Raw genomic sequence first — 16,200 nt, 5'->3', positions numbered from 1 at the left:
GAATGGTGAAAGAACATTGTGCTTGGTACGTTTTTCATCTTCAAACTAAACTGGCCAGTGCAATGTTTACACATTAGGTCAGTAGGCGGAGAGTAGACGGTCTTTTGTGGCTATTTAACACATTCGACCGCATGACCGCTTACACTACGAAAGCAATCCGGTCGAATGCGTTTTCGACTACCTCTGGAAGTGGTCGAAAGTGGACAAGCTCAAAACGTTTTAGACCCCGTTTACACCTGTATTCAGCGTCGTCCACTTGTGATCCGTTTGACCAAAACGCATCTTAATACCAGGATGTGCATCTGGTAGAGTGGTCTTAATCGGACATAGTGCATGGATCAAGCATTGCACTGCAGCATGACTACCGGGACATAGTTCACGTAAAACAGGTGTGCACATGCATGAAAACGTGCACACACACACACGAGCATACCCTTTCAGTCAACTGCCGCGTGCACACATAAGTGTATTTGAGCCCAGAGTGATATCTTTTGTTCGACGTGGGGCCCCATAATTAGTATTGATCAGCCCATTATGGTGTATTAGCCTCCAATTGGATTTCCCTAAGTTTAAAGTCAAGTTCATTGGCTGGCAAGTGACAGCAGTTTAAGTGAGACATTGAGCACCCCACCAGCCCATAGAACAATGGAGAACTGTTTCAGACAAGAGCCATCAAGCCACGGGCAAACCATTACACTACAGAGAACAGAGCGGATCACGCTAACAATAGCCTCAAATACAAAATTCCATCTATTTCCCTGATAAATGGCGGCGGGATGGTAAACTGATCTGAGACTAAACCATTAATGCTTCTGAAGAATGTATCAAAGTCGGGAATAAATGAAATAGGAAGAGGAGACGGGAAAAGACAGAATGTATCCGCCACTGTGCAAGCGTTTCACACGCCTTCTGTTCTCCGTCAGCGGCCTGCTGTCGAAATGAGATTTGACGTTCTCCAGCTTTGAGAACAGCTCCGTCTGCACTGCCTCGGTGCGGCAAACCGCTGCCTCGCAGACCCCCGTTCGGAAGGGGATCGTGTTTGTACAGATTCAATTAGAAAGTGCAAACAAAGGAAGCCTTTGACAGACTGCCATAATACAAAAGCTTAGCAAGGCCTGAGAAAGCATCCTATTCATTAACGCCCTCAAGTATTTAATAACTTGCCCGGCTCTGCTACGCACAGATGGATATACAGATCGGGACAGATAAGGGAGGCGAGAGAAAGACCAGGAGAAAGCAGACAGACATGGACTGTTGATTACACTCTGCTGCCTGGTCACATGACCACTCCACCACGACTATAAGGAATTACTGTATTCGCTGGTCTAGCTGGTCCCCGTGGAGTAATAGAGGAACAAACTAAAGACAATGACAGGGTCCCCTCCGGTGTGCACAACCCACCCCAATTAGGCCCCAGCTGGGCCTTTCTATCCAACCAGGCCTTGCTAAGCCTGCTACACTCCCAATTAAAGGGGGCCCAATTTGTCAGATCCCCAAGTCCTCACAACTCGCCACCCTACAGTGTCCTCCACCCCTGCGCCCAGGTATCGGTCTTCATTTAGAGCGTGGTGCTCAGCATTAAATGGAAATCAATGGTGTAAGTTTAGCAAAGAGTTAATTACTGCTGGGCCTCCGATTGATCCGGGCCCCGAGTGTTGGCAGCAGAGAGGGGCCATTTGTCTCATTCATCTGCCATTAAAAATGAGACTATAGGAGGAGGAAGAGATGGAGATACAGAGCGGAAAAGAGGAGGGGGATAGTGGGAATAGTGCATTTGATAGTATAATCATGGCAGCGTGAATGTGTTCTATTTCTATATCACACAAGTTTGCAGATATATACCTAACCAAAAAAATCGGAGAAATTGGCGTTTCAAGGTTGCTCTAATCGGGGTATTTTAAATAAAAATATAATGGCAGTGAAGGGTGAACTTTTATCTCACTGACTCAATACTAGTCCTGTCAAATTCACCATAATGGCTTTTATTACAGGAAATGGTGCCAGTTTTAGTAAACAAATGCCTACTGCAAAAAAGAGAACAGAAATTGTTACTCATAAATTGGATGTACATATCTAGAATAGCAACTATGAAACCGGCATCAGTGCAATGTTCCGTACAGGTGCTATTTCCAGTGTTTATCTAGTGATTAAACACAGAATTCGGATTAGGTTTCTTTTAAATAAATGGACGGACAAATTCTATGAATATTCAGGACTTCAGCACATACTGTTTTCACAAAGACGTAGAGCGAAAGTGCATATTTATTTATACAAGCAGATCTGAATTGCACACCATAATGCCTTACAGCAGCTGTCTTGCTTTCCTTGTGAATTTTGTGAATGTGCCGTTCCCCGTTTTGCAGCATCCTTCCAATTAAAAACGTCCTTGAGCTGCTGCTCCACGGCCTTTGGCTGATTGCTGAGTAGAGTCCGAGCAGTGCATGCAATCAGCGCCACGAGGAGCAAGACACTGAGTGAAAAAGGTGCACATACACAAGTCCTGTAAAACAGGGATCTTTGAGTGCGCGCACGCTCAGGTTTGGGGGTTGGGGTTGGACTCCTGTTCTGCAATTACAGCCCATCCTGCGTGGGCCCCTTCAGTCCAACACTTAAGGGTTGCTGTGATTCCTGACAGAGAAGGTTATTAGTTTTTATTGAAGGAAATAGGTGCTGGGCGGCTTGAAATGGTGCAGTAATGTGAGGGGGGATGGAGGGGGCACTCCTGACCCTGCTCTCCCTTGGGTCCTATAGAGTCGGCTGAATGTCGGACACGTTGAGCCCATCGCGCCATTCACGATTCTTCTCCAGCGCCCCCCATTCCTTGGGGTCAGAGTACCTCTCCATGGCCTTGAACTCAACCTAACCAACCCTTCCACCACCACCTCTCTCTTTCTTTCTTCAGTCTCTCTTCATTCCTGGAAACCTTTTGGCTTTGACATTTTCAGCTTCCGTCAGCCCCTCATTACGTCTCAGCCCTGTCACTGTACTAATCAATACGTCTACATTCATTAATTAGCCCTTCTTATAGAAAACTCTTTCTTTTAAACACTCTTGGCCATTCTGAAAGTGACTCTTTATCTTACCACTGGGGGAAGCAGTGTTGTGCAGGACATGGTAACTTTTATTCATGCACCATCAAAAATGTGGTATATTAATGATTTTGAATTTTGCAACATACTGAAGTGGCCATAGCCTCAATATTTTATACTGTATGTATATAATATACATTTTTATGAAGGATATTTTTAAGCCCCACCCCTAAATGTCAAACTAACAGAATGTTTCCTGAAGCGGTAAATGCTTGAATGAGTGTGACCAAGACTTGGAATATGGGCAATTTTAAAATACTTTTATGATTTAATAAAGCTGTCAGCCATGGGAAATATATGTAATAAGCTATATACAATCAGATTAAAAAGCAATTATTTCTATTATATGGATTGTGGATGCATTAACTGCACATTTGTGTGTTCCTTTCCTAGGAAAATAACTAATTATATTAAAGACACTGGCCTCTACATCACTTCACTTCACTCTTATCATCTACTTTTGTTTGTAACTTGTAAAACAGCTACCCTATAAATATAATATTTAAAAAAGGTAGCTACATTATACGGTAGTTTGACTATTTTGGCTCTGTAGCTTGTCGATCAACAAACTAAATTTACATTTATATATTTAGCAGACACTTTTATCCAAAGTGACTTACAAATGAGCAACATGACAAGCGATTTTTTTTCCAAAATATTCATAATACACAAAGCCAGGCTTAGTAAAAATAAAACTAGATACTTTACAAATTTCAAGCTTCTTCCCCAACACATGCAGAGTAAAAATGGGTCCAGAAACACAAGCTTTTTTCCCCCCAAAAGCAGCCGAACTGCGTGTTTGCCTTGCACCCTGTAATGACCGTTCCTCTATGTCTCCTCACGTGTGTGTGTGTGTGCGTAAAACAGACCAAAAGGGGACGTAGAAGGCCATATTTGCCTTTGCACAGCAGCCGGTGGTGTGTGTACACTGTGGTGTGTGACGTTAGTTCAGCATGTGTAAGCTATGATGTGTCTATCCTGCTGATGAAGTGAAGTGTACACGTCTATGTCCAGAGAGCACGTCCATGTGGCAGCCATCTTGTATCCATCTTGTTGCCTTTCTGATACAGAAGATCAAGTAAGTGTGAGTGATCAAACACTACATGTGCATGCTAAATGTGTGTATGTGGGTGTTGCCTGCTGTGGTCATTAGTATTCTAGGCAGGTGCCTCTGCCACTGACTCTCTGCTCAACCAATAATAACGGCCTGATGGGAGTCTGATGGCCACAAGGCTTTCTCATGTACACACACACACAAACAAACCGTAAAACACACACATGCACGTATGCATCCAAACTATACTTTACAAACCAGTGATTTACACAGCCTCTACATACAATGAATGGTGTATAATGAGATACAGTTTCTTAGGTTATATATAGTTACTAAACACTAACATTTTTGACCACTTATTTATAGTGACAGCCAGTGTTGGGGGTAACGCATTACAAGTAACGCAAGTAAAGTAATCAGATTACTTATTTAAGTAACTAGTAAAGTAACACGTTACTTTTAAATTTACAAGAAAATATCGGAGTTACTTTTTCAAATAAACAACACAAGTTACTTTGTTTTCCCATGTATTGGCTGATAGCTCTCCTGTCCCCATTGTTGAGAGAAATCAGGAGGTGTTGTGCGCGCTGTGTGAACTTGATGGTTATTGTGGTTCTAGACTAAATGTGAGCATTTTCTCATCTCACTTGCACAAAAACAGATTCAGTATTCCTCAAAATTAATAAAAACTGCTGACCTTCGATGAACCAATTCAACCATACTAACAGGCCAAAATGCCTTTAGATAAACATCACATTTGTGTTCCTTGTTTTTTTTGCTGAAGAAAGTTGGACTCTTCTCCTGCATCCTATTCTTCTGCGATCCAGAATGACAACAGCTGAAAGGTTTGTTTGAGCTGCGCCCTCTACTGTACAGGTGTGAATTTACATTTCCTTCAGCCTAAGGCTTATTCATTTCACTTTTGGAGAGAAAGGGTCTATACATTTGCGAAAAATCGAACTTTCTTTGTTATCTAAAACAAACAAAAAAGCCCAGCCCACATGAGAAAAAGTAACGCAAAAGTAACGTAACATACTTTCCATAAAAAGAAACTAAGTAACGTAATTAGTTACTTTTTTAAGGGAGTAACACAACATTACACTGCACTACTTTTAAAAGTAACTTTCCCCAACACTGGTGACAGTGGGATTCAAATCCAATATGCTAACCACAGATCAACATATCTAATGTACGCTTCTTGCACATCTTGCAGCACTTTCAAAGTGAAATGTGCAGTGAGTGGCATTAAAAGTGCATTCAGTTTTCTCAGAAACTGATACTTCTGGCAACATTTTATTGTGTGACTGGTTGTTGTACGTATCATGGCAGTTTGGAAATTAAATATCAGATGAGTGGCACTAAAAGGGTAATGATCTATCACATTCAAAAGTAATTAACCACATACACTAAAACTAACCTATATACAAAAGCAAACGTGAGTTAAAAAACATTTACGAAGCAACCATGCCATTCAAGTCTTTGAGCTCTTTGGTCGAACCGCGTTTCACTGGATTTGTACCCCAGTTCACAAGTGAAGTGCTGTACTTCAGTCAGAAAAGCCATACATATGGAGCTGGTTATGTCATGCAAACGTCAAACTGTATTCATTTACAAATCACAAACTATGGTAATAGAGTTTGAGGCTATAAACCATAGTATACGCAACCATATGTATTTATTAATTGATAATCTACGCCTGAAATCAATTTGTGTGGAAAGGAATAAAAGTTGTTGCCCTTTTACTGCCACTAGTTCAGTGGGAAACTGTAGTGAATTATAGGTGCGTTTTTGAAGTTATGCAAAAATGTAGGTAGAGACATATTTTTCCAATATGACCATGTTGAAAGTATCGGAGCACAGCTGCTCCAAGTCTCCGGCAACACGATTTTCTCTCAATCATACATTTTATAATTTGAAAATTAAACTCTAAATCAGTTTGTTGTATAACATAACATGAAATAAAACCAGTGGACAAAAAACAATGGACTGTGATGATAATAGATACAATTTTGGCATTTTGGGGTGGTGCTTTTTCCTCGATACCTCTTGGGACCCAATTTGATCAATTTATTCATCCTACAGAGTTATTGAGTAAGCAATTAAACAAGAGGGTTGGCTCCTTTTCGCTCTCCGCTGAAGTTGCCGCAGTCATTCGGACTGTTTAATTGCCTTTTCCACAAACGACGCAAGTGAACCGCTGCCCCTCTTAGCTGATGGGCAGGAAGTGAAGAGAGGAGAAAATGAATGTCACTACACCGCTTGTAAATTAAAACAAGGCCGACAACAGGCTCTAACTTAACCAAGGAGAAGATTGGCCTGTGTCTGGAGTATAACTACTCATTTAGAATCCCTGCCCACCGCAAAAACCTTATTAGTGTGTGGTGTGTTGTACTAAGTGAGTGTGTTATTAAAACTCTGAAGTATTTCTTCCTAAAACCAGCTCCAAATACAGAAAGAAGGGGCCAAACGCAACAAAACTTGCACAAAATATCTGTAGCTTTATCTCCGTGAGCTCTGTCTTTGTCTTTATGCTCTCTCTCTTTTTGACCGCAGGCTAAGTGAGTGCCGGGCCGGGCCGGGCTCCCTCAGTGGCGGCTAATGTTCCTGACCCAGCACTCCCTGAGCCACCTCCAGCCCTCCAGGCCTTTGAAGGGCCGGCCCGCTCTAAGGTCTCCTGACGGCTGGTGAGGAAATTTGCAGGAACAACTGGAAGAGGCCTGTGTTTATTCAGCTCCCTTTAATGAGGAGAGAGAGGGATTATCACTGGCCTGGATCTCCCCTGGAACGAGAAGGGGGGGAAAAAAACAAAACAGAAAAAAAAGGAAAACGAAAGAGAATACGGCCGCTCCACATGCTGTTCTACCTCTGACCACTCCAGCAGATTTTCGACACAAGTGAGGGAGAGAGGGAAAGGGAGGAGGGGGAAAAAGGAGAGAAGGGCCTGCTGTGCCTGTGTATTTCTAGGCTGCTTTCACATCCAGATGTTCCTATTACAAAGCCAGTAGGGAGGAGAGACAGAGTATTAGGACATGGTTTGGCTGGTTTGGGTTGAAGAAGGTGGTGGTCTAACACCTGGCTCTGCCACAAGCATGAGTGGCCCTCATGGTGCTGTTTATCACATGGTGCTATCTGAAGGGAAACGGGGGCTTCCTGAGGCAGTTATACTGGCTGTAATGTATTATTATTGCAGTGTTTTACACATAGTTTTATTGTGATTGTAACCGAAGCAAAGAATGGTGTAAGTTGGCGTAAAGATCCATCACGTGAAGTGCTAGTCTCACAGACAGAGCAAAAACCAAAATAATTTCTTCATGTGTGAGGATTAAGTTTTAATGCATCAGAGGTTATGGAAAGCTTTCACGGGGTCATACACCTCAGGGTTGCGTAAAATTCAAAACTGTCTCTTTCAGTACACACACACCTCTGGGAGTTGAATAGGAAATGAATTGGAATGAGTAGGAATTTACAGAGTTGTTACTCAAAGAAATGTAACGTAATGCATCCTACATGTATGTAATCTATCTATCTATCCATCTATCTATCTATCGTCTTAAAGGCACATGTGATGTTTGGATCAAAATTTCCAAAAACCACTAGAACAATGTTATATATTTTGTTGATTTGTGTACTTACATTATCACCAAATGTTTCTAAGGATGTTTAAATCCAGAGAAATAAGCAGTTTTAAACAGGACACGGACCGTGTCCGTGCGCCGCCTATCAATGACATCATACATGCGTTACCCTCGATTTCCGGATATATTTTGTATAAACCATGGAAACGTGTAGAAACCACGTAACGTTAATAAATCTTTAATACATTACCAGTCATCCATGAATATGATTTCTGCCCGAGTTCCGTTGTATTCTCCACCGGCTGTAGAGGTGAAGACAACAACTCCCATAATTCTGCGAAATCAAGGCGTCATCAAGCTACGCGTTTGTTTTGAATAAACGACCTCTAGTGGCGAAAAATTACAGCGTGCCTTTAAAACAATTTTATCACAAATTACAATCAAATTAATTTCTTTTTCTTTTTATTTAAGCTATTATTTTGGCACAGACATTAAAAAAATGTCATTAGAATGAGATAAAAATGCTATGCAATGACCAAAAGCGGCACAAAGAAAAACATCTCCATCACCCCACCCCATAATCGTTTGATTCATCTGTTGCATATTGAATACACATCTCTAGTAGATTTAGTTGCTGACAGCAAGCTGACCGAGTTCTCTTAAACAGTGAGACAGACTGCACCAGTGGATCAATAGCAGTGTCTATTGTCCACTCATTGAGGAGGGCATTAGGACTGTTCATGCTGTATCATGCGTCCTTCACTGATGCAGGTCAGAGGTCAGGAGCTCTAACCCTACAACACACAGCTTACACATGAGTCCAACTCGATCGCCAGAGGCTGTAGCTCTGAGCTGTGCTGAGCAACTGCCCCTTCCTCCACTCCAGAGTGGAAGTGCAAACAACCCACCGCTTCATAATCCACACGACAAGATCAGCCTCAGACATGCAGGATGACCTTTGGCCTTTGACCTCCATCCAGTGTCTCCAAGTTCAAGGCTAGGCTGGGGTGAGATACAGATTGCCTAGAAGAAGAACTTGAAGAGCAGCCATATGGCTAGCAAAGACCCACAGACCAACATCGGTTTACAAATGAAGAGACTGTTAGCCTGTGTGTGTGTGTGTGTGTATCGTTTGCAGGAAAACATGTTGCCAAAACACTTTCCTTCTCCATCTGGCTCCCCTTTGAGAGCGCAGGCCTGTTGGTTTACAAGTCTACCACTTCAGAGCCATAAAACTGCACTTGAGTAGATTAATAAATTAAAAAAATAATAATAATAGAATGCCTCTTCATTGGTGTTGATTAGCAAAACCACATAATGTCGATATCCAATTATGTGAGATTGCCTCAACATCTGTTTTTTACACTGAAAGTGTCTTTAAAATTCTCATAAAAGAGAGGCTGATATTTATATGGTAATTACTTTCTTGCATTTAAAACAGTGGGGCTTCAATATAAAGTATTAAAAAAGCAGCACTCCTTTTAGTGTCATACGTCTTAAAGGCAAAATAGTTTTGTTGGTTTTTTTAAGCTAAAGAGTGAAGAGCTTTTCCACCTTCTCCCCTTGAGGGAAACCAAATAAATCCTTCCTAAAACCATTCCAAAAAGTTTGGTAATTGTTTTTAAGGAAGCACACATGCTAATTGCACATTTAAAATAGTAAATGGATGTATTAATTACATTTTATTACAAACATTTGTGCTCTAAAGCCAAAAATATGTGCCATTTCTTGCAAAGCACAGATAATCAATGCATAAATGTATCTTGTTTCCTTTACTTGCTTGAAACGATATGACATTTTGTCATGCAGTGGCATTCCATTTTTTACCCATAATTCTCAGTGAGTGACAGAGGCCAGGAATAGCACATGGCAAACGACTTCAGTGTGAGAGATCAATATTGTAGTGAGCTCTTTTAGATATACTGTCACATCTAAACCTGCACAAACATCTCTGCCACAGTGATAATTCACTCCCCCAGCTAAACGCACTACGGCCGCTGTGGAAAAGAGACGGAGAATTTGCCCACGAGGTAGGTTACAGATGCCACGTTCGGAAATTACACACAGTATGACGACAAACTTCTTTTAATGATTTTGTGCGCTCAGACTCACCAACAGTCGATGAAGAGCAGCTGCAAAATCCTTTCCTCGTTTCCTCACCGACCTAAAAAGGACACACAAAGAATAATCATAATCAAACAGCCTTCAATCAAATCTGAAATTCAATTTTCCTCATCCACTTCAATCAGCCGTCTCAAAGAAAACACAGAGGTCTCTAATCTGCAAGCTGACTGATCAACATTCTCACTCGAATACTTTCTGACTGGTCCCAATCATTTCTGGCCCCAAGGCCGTACTTAACACCATATAAAATCAACTTGTGAATAAACCTTGTAATGGACAAGCCCATGGAAAAGACAAAACTACATCCATGACAATAGGAGGCATATTGTACCAAAGAACAAAGGTGTAGTGACCATAATAGCGTGAGGCCCTTGCACTTAAATGCATATTTGGACACAAAGACACACAGGGACGAACACCCTGATATTTCACACCGTACCGCTTCATATCTCTCTTGGAGATCAGCCATTATTGTGCTCTTTATATTAAAACAATACATACAATAGCACAGAAAAATTCAATTGCAAAGTGCACAGATAATGTGTTGAGTACATTTTCTAGCTGGAATTTTCTATATTTAGAACGCATGTTGCTTTAAAACCTTTAAGAATGTATCGACTGGGTTGACACAGTTACTGTACAAGGAATTGTGGGAAAACATACAGAAAATTCATCCACTTACCACCAGTCTAATAATCCTTTTTATCGCATCTGAATGGAAATATTGAACATTGTGAGACTGTAAAAAAAGAAAAAGTAAAAGAAAAAAACATGCACACTATCACACATTTTAGTGCAATACCTTTACGTGAGGCAAGCAGCTTTGGGGCAAAGTGCTAATTACTGGCTCTTTTTAATAAGCGGGCACAGTCTCACACACACACATCCAGACACACCAACAGATTTATGGTGCCCCGTGGAGGCAGTAGAGAGGACCCCTGCCTCCAAAGGCCCACCACAGCCGAGTGAGATATAGTGAGGTATTGATCCCAATGCCACTTCATTTCGCAATAACTATTACACAATATTCGCTTGCCCGCTCCTGGCCACTGATTTATACTGCCCTGTTATTTGCATTAGCAGTAAGTGTTTTTCTATACCGCTGCTATGGAAGGTCTTCTCAACAGATGAAGAAACACACCCACAATTCATCAATGCATGTTGTGTGCACATGCAAACTCAGGCGTACACCTTTCACTCGGTCTAACATGCATCTCTCCAGTTCAAGTCTGGAGCACAGTTACATTTTTAATCGCATGGATCCAGTTATTATAGTTCACTAAAACTAAAACCATTAAAAAAAAAAAAACATTTATGTTACTTGAAATTAAATAAACATTAACTAAAATAAAATATGAAAACTTTTTTTTCAGTTAGCTGGCACAGAAACATTTAATTTAGCTTAACTTGGTGTACTAAATAACAAACAAAAACTGAAATAAAATAAAAACATTTAAAAAGACAAAATATACAACAAAATGACTCAAACCAACTAAAATGAAAGCCATTTTAAAGGGTTAGTTCACCCAAAAATGAAAATTCTGTCATTAACTACTCACCGTCATGTCGTTCCAAACCCGTAAGACTTTCGTTCATCTTCGGAACACAAATGAAGATCTTTTTGATGAAATCTGAAATCTTTCTGTCCCTCCATTGACAGCTACGCAACTACCACTTTAATGTTTCAAAAAGTTCATAAGGAGATCATAAAACTGATCCATATGAATCGAACGGTTCAGTCTACATTTTTTTTGAAGACACGATCGCTTTAAATGATGAACAGATTAAATCAGTCTTGTATTTAAATTAGGGCTGGGAAAAAATTAATCGTGATTAATCGCATCCAAAATAAAAGTTTTGTTTACATAAAATATGTGTGTGTAGTGTGTATAATTATTTTGTATATATAAATACACACACATGCATGTATATATTTAAGAAAAATGTGTTATTCATATAAAAATATGTATATTTATATATAATATAAATGATGTATAAATATATATACAGTATATACATGCAAATATTTCTTAAATATATACATGCATATGTGTGTATTTATATATACAAAATAATTATACACACTACACACACATATATTATGTAAACAAAACTTTTATTTTGGATGCGATTAATTACGATTAATTTTTTCCCAGCCCTAATTTAAATATTTACATTGATCAGCGAACATAAACAGAAGCTCAACCGAACCTGCTTGACGCACAAGAACAAACCTCATTGGTTCTTGCAGAAGCTCAAACGTGCTGCGTAACACGAGAATGAACCTCATTGGTTCTTGCAGAAGCTCAAACGTGCTGCGTAACACGAGAATGAACCTCATTGGTCCTTGCAGAAGCTCAAACGTGCTGCGTAACACGAGAACGAACCTCATTGGTTCTTGCTGAAGCTCAAACGTGCTGCGTAACACGAGAATGAACCTCATTGGTTCTTGCAGAAGCTCAAACGTGCTGCGTAACACGAGAATGAACCTCATTGGTTCTTGCTGAAGCTCAAACGTGCTGCGTAACACGAGAATGAACTTCATTGGTTCCTCCAGAAGCTCAAACGTGCTGCGTAACACGAGAATGAACCTCATTGGTTCCTCCAGAAGCTCAAACGTGCTGCGTAACACGAGAATGAACCTCATTGGTTCTTGCTGAAGCTCAAACGTGTTGCGCAACACGAGAATGAACCTCATTGGTTCTTGCTGAAGCTCAAACGTGCTGCGTAACACGAGAATGAACCTCATTGGTCCTTGCAGAAGCTCAAACGTGCTGCGTAACACGAGAACAAACCTCATTGGTTCTTGCTGAAGCTCAAACGTGCTGCGTAACACGAGAATGAACCTCATTGGTTCCTCCAGAAGCTCAAACGTGTTGCGCAACACGAGAATGAACCTCATTGGTCCTTGCAGAAGCTCAAACGTGCTGCGTAACACGAGAACAAACCTCATTGGTTCTTGCTGAAGCTCAAACGTGCTGCGTAACACGAGAATGAACCTCATTGGTTCCTCCAGAAGCTGAAACGTGCTGCGTAACACGAGAATGAACCTCATTGGTCCTTGCAGAAGCTCAAACGTGCTGCGTAACACGAGAACAAACCTCATTGGTTCTTGCTGAAGCTCAAACGTGCTGCGTAACACGAGAATGAACCTCATTGGTTCCTCCAGAAGCTCAAACGTGTTGCGCAACACGAGAATGAACCTCATTGGTCCTTGCAGAAGCTCAAACGTGCTGCGTAACACGAGAACAAACCTCATTGGTTCTTGCTGAAGCTCAAACGTGCTGCGTAACACGAGAATGAACCTCATTGGTTCTTGCTGAAGCTCAAACGTGCTGCGTAACACGAGAATGAACCTCATTGGTTCTTGCTGAAGCTCAAACGTGCTGCGTAACACGAGAATGAACCTCATTGGTTCTTGCTGAAGCTCAAACGTGCTGCGTTACACGAGAATGAACCTCATTGGTTCCTCCAGAAGCTCAAACGTGCTGCGTAACACGAGAACGAACCTCATTGGTTCTTGCTGAAGCTCAAACGTGCTGCGTAACACGAGAACAAACCTCATTGGTTCTTGCTGAAGCTCAAACGTGCTGCGTAACACGAGAATGAACCTCATTGGTTCTTGCTGAAGCTCAAACGTGCTGCGTTACACGAGAATGAACCTCATTGGTTCTTGCTGAAGCTCAAACGTGCTGCGTAACACGAGAACGAACCTCATTGGTTCTTGCTGAAGCTCAAACGTGTTGCGCAACACGAGAATGAACCTCATTGGTTCTTGCTGAAGCTCAAACGTGCTGCGTAACACGAGAATGAACCTCATTGGTTCTTGCTGAAGCTCAAACGTGTTGCGCAACACGAGAATGAACCTCATTGGTTCTTGCTGAAGCTCAAACGTGCTGCGTAACACGAGAACGAACCTCATTGGTTGTTGCTGAAGCTCAAATGTACTGCGTAACACGAGAACAAACCTCATTGGTTCTTGCTGAACCTCAAACGTGCTGCGTAACACGAGAATGAACCTCATTGGTTCTTGCTGAAGCTCAAACGTGCTGCGTAACACGAGAATGAACCTCATTGGTTCTTGCTGAAGCTCAAACGTGCTGCGTAACACGAGAATGAACCTCATTGGTTCTTGCTAAAGCTCAAACGTGCTGCGTAACACGAGAATGAACCTCATTGGTTCTCGCACGTCAAGCAAAAATGCTTGAGCTTCCGTTAACACCAACTGATGTGTGAGTTGATGAATGTTTATATGTGAATAAAAGCCTAAATTCAATCTGTTCATCATATAAATCGATCGATTCTCTTCAGAAAATTTAGACTAAACCGCTCAAAAGTGGTAGTTGCGTAGCTGTAAACGGAGGGAGGTAAAAATCTCAGATTTCATCATAAAGATATTAAATTGTGTTCTGAAGATGAAAGTCTTACGGGTTTGCAACGACATGAGGGTGAGTAAATAATAACAGAATTTTCATTTTTTGGGTGAACTATCCCTTTAAGATCACATGACCAGATGGATTCAACTTATTTTATCTCAATTACTTCCCGTTATTGGACACTTTTGCTTGAAAATGAATCGTGGCTGACTGTGAATAGCACATTTCTACAATACCAACTTGGTTTTGCGTGATGTTGCATCCAGGCTACTAAGTGTCAGTATAAAGTCTAACATGACTGCCATATCAGCCAGCACAACATAAAGATTTGAATTAGACTGAATACGCTGGCTGTTGTAAAGTGCTCGATTCATCAGTAATAGGTCAGTATCAGTGGTTTGTGATGCGTGTTATCATTGGCTAGTGCCTGCAAGCAGCTCATAGTGCCAGGCCTAAGTCAGCAGACCACCTAGCGTCGGGGGTGCGTATATTCAAGCCGAACGCGTGGCGAGCCACGAAAAGGGAGGGGCGGGTAGGCGCCACGTGCCGAGCTGAAATTCTCATACACGTCCCCTCTGGAGGCGGCTGAGCTATGCCCGCCCGGCTTGCCCACTCCACCACACTAAACAAAAGCACTAAGCAGCCTTAATTGCTACTTGGCTGTTTTGCATCTGGAGGGTGTCAACTCGGCGGTGATATGTAAATCAGCAGCCCCGCCTCCTGCTCCCCCACCCACTGCCTGGGCATAATAAGCTCTTTATCTGCATACGGGGGCGGGCAAACAGGCAGGCTGGCTGCCAAGTTTGCAGGGCTGGTGAGTGTGGCAATGCGGAAAAAGACACTTGTTGCCATAACGCCAGCCTGTTATGCCAAGTAGAGCGGCACGCGGGCAGATGGCTGGGCTCCGCTGGCAAGCAGACAATCAGACGCTGCCACTTTAATACCAGCAGGAGAGAAAAGGCACGTGGTGCTCTGGTCCAACCTGACACACATTCACTTCATTCATGAATAGAGCCCATTCATATGCACAGCCTAGTCTAATTTTATGCTAATGTGGCCATGGGGAGGAGACAACAGAGTTAAGTGGGTGTTTGTATGTATCGAGAGAGGGCTGTTGGGTGGGTAAAAGGTCTGAGTTTGCCTACTAAATAAACGCAGACTTAACCAGAGGTCACAGCAGAAGAGATTTATATATGCTACGGTAAAAAAAAAAAAAAGTAGACCTTTTTATGAGACGTTTAATAGAGCTATAATGATTCTGTTTTATTAAAGAATATCATAAGTGACATCAATATAGATAAAAGATTGAGAGCAATTAAGGGCTTTTTCTGGCTGGCTTTCATATCTTTCTTCTTCTTTTTTTTTTAAATGGAGAGGAAATTAAATTTTGGGGCTATTGAAATTTAGTGACTTGATACAAAATGCATATTCATTTTCGATTAACTTTCAGTGGAACAACGCTTGGCAGTCACTGGCAGAAAGATCTCAATAATAAATTAAATCTCACAGTGCTACGACATAAAAACCCGAAATACTCCCAACAACATCATCACCTTTATCACGTTCAGATTTACAGGGTTTAAAGGTAAAGGGTGATGAGCTGAAATGCTGAGCTATTACTCCAGTGTGTGTGTGTGTGTGTGTGTGTGTGTGTGTCAGCACAGGGCATGCTAAAGTCACATCCCCTGGAGCTTTAAGTGTCCCCACGCTCACACCACTCCCATCAACATCTCGACTTAATGCATTTTCTATACCTGCCTGTGTCTCAGCTCTATGGACTCTCCAATGATTTAGAGGCAGCAACAAACCTGTCCCATTTTCAGACGGACATTATTGATAGACTGTCACTTCAGATTGTAGCTAACTACTAATGGTTATTTTATAGTGCATATGTCAAATCTGATGTGGAGTGTGTTCGTTTATTTATTTATTTTTCCCTATTCCACCTATCCATGATATTTCCAAGCTGGTGTAGCTAAGCT

General features: G+C 41.5%; 1 protein-coding gene across 1 annotated transcript in view; it reads right to left on the bottom strand.

The window, feature by feature from the left end:
- The window catches only part of zfhx3b (zinc finger homeobox 3b), a 243,566-nt gene that overhangs the window by 213,546 nt on the left and 13,820 nt on the right, over positions 1-16,200 (bottom strand). Inside the window, exon 2 of the mRNA XM_056265742.1 lies at positions 9,831-9,882. The gene's annotated coding sequence lies outside the window, so the exon portion shown is untranslated. The remainder of the gene's footprint in view (positions 1-9,830; positions 9,883-16,200) is intronic.

This window comes from Rhinichthys klamathensis, unplaced genomic scaffold (assembly GCF_029890125.1).
Source record: "Rhinichthys klamathensis goyatoka isolate OS25496 unplaced genomic scaffold, OSU_Roscu_1.1 h1tg000240l_1, whole genome shotgun sequence".
NCBI classification, from domain to species: domain Eukaryota; kingdom Metazoa; phylum Chordata; class Actinopteri; order Cypriniformes; family Leuciscidae; genus Rhinichthys; species Rhinichthys klamathensis.
Note: the sequence above shows the minus strand (reverse complement) of the source record. Positions and strands in the feature narration are given on the sequence as shown.